General features: G+C 49.1%; 1 long non-coding RNA gene across 1 annotated transcript; it reads right to left on the bottom strand.

Annotated features, from left to right (window-relative positions):
- Positions 1 to 2,931: 2,931 nt before the first annotated feature.
- Positions 2,932 to 11,777, bottom strand: LOC149428213 (uncharacterized). Its single transcript, XR_016310839.1, has 3 exons — positions 11,584 to 11,777; positions 5,457 to 5,567; positions 2,932 to 4,434 (listed from the first exon to the last, which is right to left on the bottom strand). It is a non-coding gene; the product is annotated as an uncharacterized LOC149428213 (long non-coding RNA).
- Positions 11,778 to 11,933: the final 156 nt, after the last annotated feature.

Raw genomic sequence — 11,933 nt, 5'->3', positions numbered from 1 at the left:
GTGATACAGTGCGATTTGATACGGTGTGATGAGATGAGATGCGGTGCCGTGTGATGTCATGCGGTGCGATTTTATATGGTGCGGTGTGATGTGATGCGATGCCGTGTGATATGGTGTGATGAGATGCGGTGCCGTGTGATACGGTGCCATGTGATACGGTGCTGTGCCGTGTGATGTGATACGGTGCGGTGTCATGTGATGCGATGCCATGTGATGCGGTGCTGTGTGATGTGATACGGTGCCATGTGATGTGATGCGGTGCCATGTGATACAGTGCCGTGTGATGTGATGCGGTGCCATGTGATACAGTGCCGTGTGATGTGATGCGGTGCCGTGTGATACGGTGCGGTGTCATGTGATACGGTGCCGTGTGATGTGATGCGGTGCCATGTGATACAGTGCCATGTGATACGGTGTGGTGTGATATGGTGCCGTGTGATGTGATGCGGTGCCGTGTGATACGGTGCCGTGTGATGTGATGCGGTGCCGTGTGATACAGTGCCGTGTGATGCGGTGCCGTGTGATACGGTGCGATGCGTTGCAGTGTGATGCGATGTGGTACCGTGTGAAACGGTGTGATGTGATACAGTGCGTTGTGATGTGATACGGTGTAATATGGTGTGATACAGTGCGTTGTGATGTGATACGGTGCGTTGTGATGTGATACAGTGCGTTGTGATGTGATACAGTGCGTTGTGATGTGATACGGTGTAATATGGTGTGATACAGTGCGTTGTGATGTGATACGGTGCGATGCGGTGCAGTGTGATGAGATACCATGTAATATGGTGTGATGCGATGCGGTGCCGTGTGATACGGTGCGATGCGTTGCAGTGTGATGCGATGCGGTGCCGTGTGATACGGTGCGATGTGATACAGTGCGTTGTGATGTGATACGGTGTAATATGGTGTGATACAGTGCGTTGTGATGTGATACGGTGCGATGCGGTGCAGTGTGATGAGATACCATGTAATATGGTGTGATGCGATGCGGTGCCGTGTGATACGGTGCCATGCATACTAGCACATTATATTACCTTGTGGGGTTTTTTTTCAAGAGACTTTACTGCAGCTGTAAAGTGTTGTCCTTTCGTTCACTTTGTACATTGGATTTGTTGTCTTTCTAAAAGCAGTTGTTTAACGTTTAAATGTTTATTGATCACGGAAGTCCATGTTTCTGTTGAAAGAATGCAATACCTGTTTCTAAGTATCATTTCATTGTCCTTTTTGTCCCACCTTCATGCCAACTGATATGGCCAAGATTGAGACACACATGGATTCACACAAAAAAAAACAAACTTTTGTTTCAAAGGTATGTCGGCATTAATAGAGAAGTTTGGTATTTATTTTTTGAAATCATACTTACCTAGGTGGATGCAGCACCACCCACTGGCTCTGTTCCCTGCCGGCTCCAATTGTGAGACTGCGGATCGCTGAATTCTGTAAGCTGCTCTGAGCAGAGCGGTGACTGTCAGTCACTGCTCTCTGCTCAGCCCTCACTGGATCGCTGGGCTCTGAAGAGGGAGGGAGCAGCACTTTGCTGAGAGGCTGAGCCAGGTGCCACTCCAGACTCTGCGGTGGATCCTGACTTTTAAGTCGAAATCTTTAGCCAGCCTGGACCGGCTGAGTGACATCAGCTGACAGCAGGCTTCAGCCCGCTGTCAGCTGAAAATGGGTCCAAATGAGAAGTACAGCCAAAAGAGTTACTGAATCAACATAATCACCCGTCCAATGAGCAAGAAAGTCCAGGATGCAGTTATACTGAACAAGAGAAGTAGCAGAATGATTTTCCTGGCTGTAGTGTGTGGCAGAGGTATGTAGTTTGGCTAAGACAGATTTGCCTTTGGCAGGCAGAACAATGACCCTATACCACCTGTATATAGTTGTTTCATGGAATTAAGTTTAAAGGGTAACAAAGAAATATATATTTATGATATACAGTGCTTTAGAATACTGTGGGTGTATTTTAAAAAAATTAAATATAGTTTTCCTGTGAAACTGCATGTACATTAGTTCTGTAAAAGGTGGGGCAACATTTCATGTTACTAGGCTATTTTCGCTCCTGGTCAAATGTTATTTTCGAGTGAATCAGAAAAGTACCTCATTATGGCCACTAGATGAAGCTGATGAGCACAGAGCATAAATACATATTTGGTATAACCATCTGCTCCATCCAGTAGCCATAATGTGGAATTTTGACTATCCGCACAATTTTTAATTAATGAATAACATTTGACATTTTTAAATACCCCCTAAATGTTGTACCCTTTCACATGGGTACAACACACGGGTGGACTGAGCGGGTCCGTCTGTCCATTTTTCAGGCAGAGCCAAATCGGAAAATCCATTGTTCTCTATGGGGAAGAGGAGCACCACCTGCACTGGAGAAAAGGAACCACACCTGCCTACAAGCACACTGTTCACACTTCATTTTGAATTGCACCCCAATGCATGTCCAGGATACAGCGACAACCCTTCCTACGCACCATGTGCATTGCAATGTATTGCAGGATGAGCTATTTTCTTTGAGTTGATATGTTACAAATAATAAACTGGGCTGTCCAATGCAGCGTGAATGAAGGCATGGTCTGCGGAATGCTGCTTTCTGGTGTGAATGGGTCTTTAGGGCTCACAATATAGAAAACTTTCTGTTTAGATGAAGTTTCCTTTGTGTTTGTGCAGAGGAATAATTCCCAGCCTGTCCCACATATGTGAGCGCACCCTTCCCGTGTACAGAGCAGGTTGTACATGTGCCAAACATGACTGAAGATCACAGCTCTCTGCAGGAGCTTCTCCTGGAAGGAAGGAAGGCTCATATCCCAGATAAGCAGCTGACATTTCCCCCAGATATGTGTTGTATATAGGCAGCAATGTGGAATATTGGTCTTTGTAGAGTATATGGTATACAGACCACACTGTACATACAGGAACTGTATAGAATCACCTTTTTCGTTGTATTTATATACCATTACAGTTCAGGACAAAGTGACTCAATCATCCCACCCACTGACAGCGTCTTTAACGGAAACATGGCAAAACAACCCATCAAATCCTATACCCCCCATGCAATTCAGTCAATGCAAAAATCAGCAGCCAGCTGCCATAATATTGGGTTTACTTAGACCCTAAAACTGAAATAAACAAAATGCTGTGCTGCTGCACCTCCTACCCGCGATCCTGGGGGGGTGTAACCATTCAATGTGGTGGAAGCAAACACCACATAAAGCAAATGCAGAGAATATTGTCACTCGGAGATCACTGTGTAGTGTTGTATCCACGCCATAAAATACATAATAATATAAATCACTTCTCAAGTGCAATCAGTGCCGTGAAAGAACAGCGAGATTGTCCAATCATCACATACATTACAGGGACAGGAACAGAGGTTGCAGGACGGTCAGGGACAGGCAAGGGGGTTGCAGGACGGTCAGGGACAGGAACAGAGGTTGCAGGACGGTCAGGGACAGGCAAGGGGATTGCAGGACGGTCAGGGACAGGAACAGAGGTTGCAGGACGGTCAGGGACAGGAACAGAGGTTGCAGGACGGTCAGGGACAGGAACAGAGGTTGCAGGAGGGTCAGGGACAGGAACAGAGGTTGCAGGACGGTCAGGGACAGGAACAGAGGTTGCAGGACGGTCAGGGACAGGAACAGAGGTTGCAGGAGGGTCAGGGACAGGAACAGAGGTTGCAGGACGGTCAGGGACAGGAACAGAGGTTGCAGGACGGTCAGGGACAGGCACAGAGGTTGCAGGACGGTCAGGGACAGGAACAGAGGTTGCAGGACGGTCAGGGACAGGCAAGGGGGTTGCAGGAGGGTCAGGGACAGGCACAGAGGTAACAGAATATTTAGGGACATGCAGAAAGGTAACAGAATGTTCCTAGCCTTGAGTCAACAAGCTTTTGTTCACATCAAACAGGCTTTGCATTCCCAATCAACCCTTTAGGAATACAAAGCAGATCAGAAAGAGATCGACTGCAGCTAAAATGCACCTGTTGAATTCTGAATAATCTCAGGAGAGACTCAACTGATGTGAAATTCATGTCAAATCTACACAAGCACAAAGCCCTAAAAAAGGTAAAAAAGTAGAATGTTTGTTGCTATGGGTGATGCAGATGCTTTTCAGGCACTTTTGTACATTGGTCCTGCTAACAATCCGCCTCTTTCCCTGCTATGTCCCAGGAGCAATGTTCCTCATTCCATCAGCACGGCTAATTAGGATGTGGCATCCACTACATTCCCAGAACACGGGTCATTAAGAAGGACAGTCGGGAAAGATGTTGGCAGTCTTCAAATTACTTGTGAAGCATTGTGGGAAATGATGAGGTCATCGCTGGTGCAAATAGCATTTTACAATGAATGTCTCCAGTGAGGTCATGATTCGGGTGAGATCTCATCTCCAAGGATCATACAAGAACAATGAACGTTTCCACGCCTACAAACAGCAAAAGAGTTGATCAATTCTGTTGTGCTGGGAGGATGAAAGGAAACGCCTAATTCATTGTCACCATACACAATTCATTGTCACCATACAATCTGTAACCTATGTTGGGAGCTATAATTTATGAACTTTTTCTGACAATGCTAGTTTCCTGGCTGACCCACATCAAGCATTCATTCACAGAATGAGAACTGGTGGCCGCTGTACCAGGTTAGCCACCCATAGAAAAATGTTAACTTTTGTAATATTCGGGCTTCTTAGATTTAGCAGGTTCTCTGCTGCCCTATAGCAGAACTACTGCTGCAGGGCTGCGCAAAATCACGTGTATATATAAACGATTATGCATTTCTGGGTACAGTGCGTGCGTGTTGCCATTGGCAGCTACAAATGTCAATCACCGGGTCCCAGCAGGAGATTCCCCACTGGCACCCGGCGATCACCGAGGAACAGTGACTGGGGAGAGGTCTGTGTGTAAACACCACAGATCTCTCCCCTGTCAGCACCGACATGTTGCTTTGTATTGCTCTGCATAGCAGATAAATACACAGCAGCATGTTTCCCTAGTAAAACACACAGTTAGAGCTTTCATCCCCACAGATGTTAACCCCTTCCTGCTCAGTGTCATTAGTACAGTGTCAGTACTTTTTTTTTTTTTTAGCACTGGTCACTGTATTAGTGTCATTAGGAAGTCAGCGGCAGTTAGTCTGTCCCCCCCCCCCCCGTGTCAGAATGCCCGCCGCAGTTCCACTACAAGTCGCTGATCTCTTTCAGTCCCAATGACAATGGTTACCAAGAGAAGGAGAAAAAGTGCATCTCTCTTCGGAGGATACAGACACCAATATAATGCTTACAGAGGTGTTATCCCTTCCACACTATCCAAAACAAACTTTTGTTTTTAGTTCATCTCTGAAAGCTTCCTTAGCCTTTTTGCCAGGACCCCCAAACCCAAAGCCCCCCCCCCCCCCCGTGACCTGATATAATCCCCCCACCCCCCAGACATACACAAAACTCCATACCTGTCTAGTATTGGGAGCCCGTTAAGCATCCAGTCTTCACATTTTCTTCGGCTAGGCCGGTTCTTTCCACATTAGGACTCAGACTTCTATGGGCCCAGGTGACGGGTCGCTCTGGAACAGACAGTTGTGTGAACGCATGCATTTTCTTGCACAGAGGCCTACTTTGCTAACACAGCCAATGATTTTGAATAGGATGGCAGCACACCTGAATGCATGAACAGCAGCGCACTAGACAGCAGGTACACTTTGCTGTACGGCCTTTGTGCATTGCAGTGCCATTCATTCTCAATGGATGCTCTAGTCACATATGCCAAAAAGGCCATTGAAGATTTACAGAAGTTTGATAAATTAAGTCACACAAACAGTAAAAGGATCTTTTTTTTTTTTTTAAAGATGCAGTTTATGGATTTCACATGTACAAGATATATACAACAAATCAGTATTTAACTATTCATATCCCTTCATAGCATTAGCAGGACGTATTTCACATAGTGGAGGTCATGTATTCACATGGTATATATGAAGGAGGTAAAGCCCTCAAACATACAACATCACTGTGACCAAGAAAGTGAAGGATATTTAATATCAACAAGAACAGGTGACTGGAACTGAAAAATATAGCTTTGTTCAGGAAACATTTTCAGGATTTGCCATAAAGCATCAGAGTTTAAATAGTAAATTTTGAGGAACGCATGTTCTCTAGGCAGCAATGAAAGCAACTCAGATTAACCCCAAACTGATTACTAGGCGAGGTGACCTTTTAGGACCCATATGCATATCCTACACCTACGTTCGCCCAATGTCATTGCACATGGGGAAACTTGTACCCATTTAATTACCTATGGGCTCCCAACGCTTGCCCATCCCCCAGACGTACCTAACCCATTCTCTCCAGAATGCACTGCAACACAGCACACGCATTTTCAGATTTATACAATAATATGCCATATTTCCTGAATGGTCTCCCTGCAGCTGATCTTTATTACTAACTTACCATGCTTTCTCTGTGGAAGGAGCCATCTTGGTGGAGGCAGGGCTTTGCTTCCTCATGACAGTCTCTAGCAAACAGAATAGTGAGCATAGTAGCTAAATCACCAAAACGCAGTGTGAAGGTCCTGAAAGCAGCAGTCAGTGCCCAAGATCTCACGCTGTAGATATACTTCTAGGAGGCTGTAGACCAGCCATTCTCCTCCATGGAACACTACTGTTCCTGCAGAGGTTCCCGGGGTTTCCCTGAGCTGTGGATGAGCGACTTCCCGTTTTATGGTGCCTGCATAGTTCTGGGTGTAACACCTATTGGCAAAGTCAGCTGCATAACAACAAAAATCGTTTTAGCTGCCTGTAAAGGGGGCATCTTATTCACAGGCCACCAATGTAGGGGCAAGTGAGTTCAAGAGTTCTTCTGGGGTAAAAAGGCTGAGAAACACAGGAGTGCCTAAGAACACTCACATACCAGGAAGCCCATGGATATTTTTCAGCAGCAATTTCAAACAAAAAGTCAAATTTTCTAGGTACTGCTTAAAGCTGAACTCCAGGAATGATTTGTACTGCAAACAATTGCATTGATCCAGCCTGGCATGAAGTAAGAATGTATTACTCATACCTGATGGGCTGCTGGGGAAGCTGGAAAACTCTGCAGTAGTTGGAGCTACTACAGTAACAGCTGCAATCTTCTGAGTCCTGCCCACCTTGCGTGACCACCTGTCCCACTGCACACTGACCACAGGGGTTGCTTGCTTGGTACTGCCAACATTCATAGAATGCCTTGAATTTTTGTAATGAATTCTTTGAGTTCCCTGATTGGATGAGGTAAGGATCATTATTTCACCATCTCCTCCTTTCCCCTTCAGCTGGCAACCTGGATCTCATGCTATCTTTATCAGTTTGTAATTGTACATTTTACTGCCAGCCCACAAGACCCTAAAGGCCCGAATTAGGGTTTGTGGTGCGTTCCAATGCTCTACAAATGGTGGCACTTGGGTAGAGTCAGTCAATGTATGGCTCTGTCTAAACCCACATTCTCCTTCTATGTCAAGACCATGACCAACACCTTGGCACTGGTCATGTGACCTGCACTTGATGTGGCTTCTAATGAGTATTCAAGAAGATCAGCAAAGATTTGTTTTCACAAGCAGTAGTTAGGGGAATGCTTCCCTTTGGTTTCTGAAGTAACGTCACATTAGGAGTACTGAGAGTGACAGTAAGAGCTGTTTAGCGTCAAGGTTAAGGAACAGGTCAACGTATTGAAGTAAAATGTAATTCTTTGGAGGAATTACTGCATATTCTGTAACCAATGATGGGTTCCATTGAAAGAGCAAAACAAGTGTAGCGCTACCCCTGAGGGAGCTGCTTGGTAGTTTGGGTTCTCTGTTCCGCACCTCAACTCCAAGAACACCCGCAGCACTCTGACAAAGAACACCCGCAGCACTCTGACAAAGAACACCCAAAGCACTCTGACAAAGAACACCCGAAGCACTCTGACAAAGAACACCCGCAGCACTCTGACACATCTTGTGGAATAAAAGTCACTGCAAACACTTATAAAAAACACCAACATGGATACCTTTAGCTGGAATGTGAATTAGCCCCAGGAAATAGACGCAAGACCATTCAGTGGTAAATAAACTCAATGTATTGGTACCGATTAGGACAAATGGTGGTTTAAACACACACAGAAGGTAGGTCCCGACAGTCCCGAGAGGTACCTCTTAGCATGAGCAGTAGGTGGAGGTCTCAGTGCAGCAGCTGTAATGGGACAGTCTTTAGTCCTAACTCTACAGCCAGCTGGTGTTGGGGTTCAATTGTACTGTTGGTGCACCTTAGCCCAGTCCAGCCTGCAGGCACCATAAGGCTACTAGATGGCCGTATGATCAGTTCCTAAAGGGCTCAGTCTCTCTAGCAGCAGATAGTAAATCCCCACAGAAGCAGCTCACCAGTCCTATTGCTATTGCAGCTCACCATCCAGTCACACATTGATTAGTCCACTCTCTACTCTGCACTCAGGTGACTGTCAGGACACCTGGACTCCCCACTCCAGACCCCGCTGAGGCCACCGATATGCAGCAGTGACGGTCCACACTGGACAGCGATGTGCACTCTCTGGGCTACCTCATGTCAAGAGGAAGCTGTGTCCTGTACAACCTGAGAAAGTGCAGCTCTTTCCCCTCCTCTTGGCATCTCTCTCTAGAGAATGCAGTTCAAAAGCTCTTAATTACAGTTAGTCTCTCCTCTGGACTACAGTTCCCACAGTGCAGTGCTGCCTGACTCGGTCTATTGAACTCAGCAGCTCCGTCCTCTTGCTGATATAGCTCTTAACCAGTTCAGCACTGCAGGGTAACAGCTACAGAGAGCAGCTGCAGCCAGTGTTTCTCTCTCTGTCCATTCTTAAAAAAAAAAAACACAACAAAAAAAAACAAATCGGGACGCATATTTCTGCTATGCTCAGGTGTGAATGGCATGTGCTTGGGAGGAGAGTTTTTAGGCAGTAAGGATGACCTAGGAGGGGGTGAGAGGGTTACAAAAAATGGAACTTATCAAAGTTGCATACGATGCTTCTTATCTATTACCAATGTGACTTCTGTGAGTGTTTAACATAGACGTCTATGGAGCAGAAATTGCAGAGTATCATCCAAAACAATGTAATGTCCCTTGTCATGTGATTCTGTGCCCACCAGACGCCACATTGTGTGATGGGGGTAGTGATGCAGCTGCGGGCTTAAAGCGTTTGTGTGTTTCTGATGCATTTTTCTGCTTTCCAGTACAGTTCAATGCAGAAAAATGCAACATGTTCTCATTTGTTTTTTTGCACTGGGAGGGACTGCACTGGTGTGAACTATACCACTGAAATACATGGGAAGGAGCTGAATTTGGCGCACGACTCGGGAAGGAGCTGAATTTGGCGCACGACTCGGGAAGGAGCTGAATTTGGCGCGCGACTCGGGAAGGAGCTGAATTTGGCGCACGACTCGGGAAGGAGCTGAATTTGGCGCGCGACTCGGAGCTGAATTTGGCACGCGACTCGGGAAGGAGCTGAATTTGGCGCGCAGATAGGAAGAAAAGTGCAGCAAATGGCAACGTTGTCACAATGTCTTAGCAATTGCTACGAACGCCGGAAAAGTGGCGAAATTTATTGACCCTGTCGTGTCTATCGGACTTCACAGGGAGATCTCTGTTGTCAAGTTCTCAGCTTCACACACATTAACATATAAAGGACAGCAAATCAGAACAACCCTGCGCTGGCCAAACAACCAGAGACAAAAAACAAAAGAAAAGCCCCTCCCCCGCAGCTGTCATGTGATCTTACACCACGAAAAAAAAGGAAAAAATAATTCAAAGTGCAGCACAACAATAGGAAGGACTTCCAGTGGAGAAAAGAACGATCGGATCCACGAGATTCTCCCACATACACAGAAATGACGGGTCTGGAATTGTTACCATCGCGGTATATAAATGACAGAATATCCACCAAAAATCCAGAACCAACGCGATACAAATGTTACAAATGGAGTCGCAGTTCCGGGAGGAAAATAAGGATTTGATCCCCGAAGAAAACATGGCTTAGTAGTTGGTGGAGGAACCTTGTTGGAGGCGCACGGTCCTCGTTGGAGGCGCAGGGTCCACGTTGGAGGCGCACGGTCCACGTTGGAGGCGCACGGTCCTCGTTGGAGGCGCAGATTCCTCGTTGGAGGCGCACGGTCCTCGTTGGAGGCGCACGGTCCTCGTTGGAGGCGCAGATTCCTCGTTGGAGGCGCACGGTCCACGTTGGAGGCGCAGATTCCTCGTTGGAGGCGCACGGTCCACGTTGGAGGCGCAGATTCCTCGTTGGAGGCGCACGGTCCACGTTGGAGGCGCACGGTCCACGTTGGTGGCGCAGATTCCTCGTTGGAGGCGCACGGTCCTTGTTGGAGGCGCACGGTCCTCGTTGGAGGCGCAGATTCCTCGTTGGAGGCGCGCGGTCCTCGTTGGAGGCGCGCGGTCCTCGTTGGAGGCGCAGATTCCTCGTTGGAGGCGCAGATTCCTCGTTGGAGGCGCAGATTCCTCGTTGGAGGCGCACGGTCCTCGTTGGAGGCGCAGATTCCTCGTTGGAGGCGCAGATTCCTCGTTGGAGGCGCACGGTCCTCGTTGGAGGCCCACGGTCCTCTTTGGAGGCGCAGATTCCTCGTCGGAGGCGCACGGTCCACGTCGGAGGCGCACGGTCCACGTCGGAGGCGCACGGTCCTCGTCGGAGGCGCACGGTCCACGTCGGAGGCGCACGGTCCTCGTTGGAGGCGCACGGTCCTCGTGGGAGGCGCAGATTCCTCGTGGGAGGCGCAGATTCCTCGTGGGAGGCGCACGGTCCACGTCGGAGGCGCGCGGTCCACGTCGGAGGCGCGCGGTCCACGTCGGAGGCGCGCGGTCCTCGTCGGAGGCGCGCGGTCCTCGTCGGAGGCGCGCGGTCCACGTCGGAGGCGCGCGGTGCACGTCGGAGGCGCGCGGTCCTCGTCGGAGGCGCGCGGTCCACGTCGGAGGCGCGCGGTCCACGTCGGAGGCGCGCGGTCCACGTCGGAGGCGCGCGGTCCTCGTCGGAGGCGCGCGGTCCTCGTCGGAGGCGCGCGGTCCACGTCGGAGGCGCGCGGTCCTCGTCGGAGGCGCACGGTCCTCGTTGGAGGCGCACGGTCCTCGTTGGAGGCGCAGATTCCTCGTTGGAGGCGCAGATTCCTCGTTGGAGGCGCACGGTCCACGTCGGAGGCGCACGGTCCACGTCGGAGGCGCACGGTCCACATTGGAGGCGCACGGTCCACGTCGGAGGCGCACGGTCCTCGTTGGTGAGACGTTCCTTGCAGTCGGGTCCCAGGTTGGGACATCTCAGGAGGGATTTTGGTCTCCTCCAACACTCAGGGTTCCTCCATCAGGTATGAATTTGTGTTTTCCTCCCGGAACTGCGACTCCATTTGTAACATTTGTATCGCGTTGGTTCTGGATTTTTGGTGGATATTCTGTCATTTATATACCGCGATGGTAACAATTCCAGACCCGTCATTCCTGTGTATGTGGGAGAATCTGCGGGGATCCAATCACCATCCATGACCCCTCCCCCCCATACTGCCAAATGATGTCCCCTCCCCCGCGCAGCCGGAACCACAACAACCTCAGATTTGGTGCAAATAAATCCTCCGAACCAGGAAGTGACTCCGCCTGCTGGATGGAATATCCCGCCATTTCCAGGACTCCATGGTGTCACCTCTACACCCTCCGCACACAATTCCGCTCAGGTGTCACGGATCGCACGCCTCCTGTCACTCGGCCGGCAGGTGTCACTGTGCCACGTGTGTGTGAGCTCCGGGGAGGGGCATGGGAGGGGCAGAGAGATGCTGGGCTGAGGGGAGAGGATGTAAGAGGCGGGATAGAGAAAGAAAAGGCGGGGCTGTGAAGTAGGTAATGGAAAGAAAGGGCGGGGCGAGGCTGAGAGTGGCAGGTTGGGGGAGGATCGGGGCGGGG

The sequence above is a fragment of the Staurois parvus genome, unplaced genomic scaffold (genome assembly GCF_062004578.1).
Source record: "Staurois parvus isolate SC_StPar_1 unplaced genomic scaffold, SC_StPar_1.0 ptg003401l, whole genome shotgun sequence".
Lineage (NCBI taxonomy): Eukaryota > Metazoa > Chordata > Amphibia > Anura > Ranidae > Staurois > Staurois parvus.
Note: the sequence above shows the minus strand (reverse complement) of the source record. Positions and strands in the feature narration are given on the sequence as shown.